We start from the raw sequence: 2,031 nt of genomic DNA on the forward strand, positions 1-2,031 counted from the left end.
CCCACCAGAAGAACCCAAACAACCAAAACCATGGGGCATGATTGGGAATGTTGGAACACCAACAGTTACAAGTGCTTCTGATGAAGAGAGATACAATTTGGACGCAAGAACATTTATGTTCATAGCTCATGGAGGGTTAACAGGACAAAGACCATCCTATCTACAAAGGACGAATCAAGTGGGACTAAGGCCAACACTAGGACCCTGTTGCAAGTGTGGAGGTGACCATCTGATGAATGTTTGTCCACATACGGAAATCATTAGAATTAACGCTTATTGAACTGAGTGTGGGGTTACTCACTTCATTGAGGATTGTTCAAAGAATCCAAACAAAGTGCAAAAGACGACATTGAATATGCTAGAAACTATTCCTACCAGCAGTGGGTCCGAAAATGAAACTCTGATACCAACGCAAGTTGTTACTAGAGCTCAAGCTAAGAAAACCACTAGAGAACCTAAGAATGGAAAGTTAGCGACTGAAGTGGTTAGTCAAGGACCGCGGAGTCAGAGAAACACATGGAAAGCTAGAAAAGCACGCATGAAGTTGAGAAAAGAACGTGAAGACGCTATTCTAGTTGAGGAACTAAAGCGAACTAAAGATAGATTAGAAAAACTTGAGAGTCAAAACGGGAAACGAGAGATGAGCCCAGAAAGAACGAAACAAAAGAGTATCAAAGAAACAACGAGCTTAAGCTCAGGGGGATCAGTGCTAGTCGACAAAGTACACGAACCATTGGACGCACTGATGAGAGCTTACGAAGCTAGGTTAAAGAACAACCAAACACAAGAACAGAGGTGGATGACATACCCAAACGCGGAATTGGAAAAGCAGAGACTTGAAATGTGCCAGAGAATGATCGAGACTGCAAAAGACTTGTTAGAACCACCAAGAGAAACAATGAATTGTGGAACGAAAAACCCAATTCATCAAGAGACTATCATTTCACGGGTAGCTGAAAAGACTCCCAGTGCACAAAAGCCTGAAAATACACACAAGGATGACCGCATAGTATTGAACACAACCGATCAGGAGATAGAGAGTTTTCATCCAGTCATACAGAGGATTTACGGAAGAGATGAGGATTACAATGAATTTTGGAAACAAGTGAGAGAGGCAAACTTTGCAAACGAGCTAAGTTGCCAAGCTAATCAGACAAATTGGGAAAAGGACATCAGGAATCCTCCCATAGTGGAATTTGAGGCAGGATCTCAAGTGGACTTGGATCTGCAATTTTACTGGGGAGATGGGGGCTCTGTTAGAACAATGGAGAGCAAACCTCATTCACTGAATACCTTACCTTCATACTTAGGAGAGTATGAAGCAAAATCCGAGATTAGAACACTTCCCTCACGAAGAATCTCATCAGAAAAAGTCATGGACTCGCAAGGATTGATAGAGATCTTGTCAACACCAGTGACATGTACTATCACTCTAGCTGAGCTTTTGAGGCTAAGACCACATATGTGGACCACTGTAGGAAAATGCTTGGAGAAATTTGGGATAAAAGACCCAACATCGAGACTGCAAGAGGGTATACAAGAGCTGAGCAAACCACAAAAGAACGCTAAGCCTGTACCCTTAAACAAGGTCGGAGAGTATTGCGAAGGTGAAGAGGGGAATACAACCTTACCAGTTGAATTCCAAGGAGTGAACACGATGGCAATACTAGACAGCGGAGCTGGGGTAGCCATTGCTACAAAAGAAATCTGGAAAAAATGGGGGAAACTAGCAATAAGGAAGACTAGGTTGAAACTCCAATTAGCAGATGGACACATGGAGAAACCTATGGGGTTATTAGAGAAAGTCGTAGTAACTTCTTGCGGCATTGAATACGAACATACTTTTGCTATTGTCGATTTTGGCAAGGAGAATAACTATGATATCATACTGGGAAGACCATTCATGAGACAATTGAAAATGGTCCAGGATTGGGGCTACGATCACATATACCTGAGAAATATGGAAACCACTACACGTGTGAACCTGAGAGACCATAGCTACAAAGATGTGAACGGAACACCGGTAGAGGA

The sequence above is a fragment of the Adiantum capillus-veneris genome, chromosome 20 (assembly GCF_014529385.1).
Source record: "Adiantum capillus-veneris isolate H3 chromosome 20, ASM1452938v2, whole genome shotgun sequence".
Lineage (NCBI taxonomy): Eukaryota > Viridiplantae > Streptophyta > Polypodiopsida > Polypodiales > Pteridaceae > Adiantum > Adiantum capillus-veneris.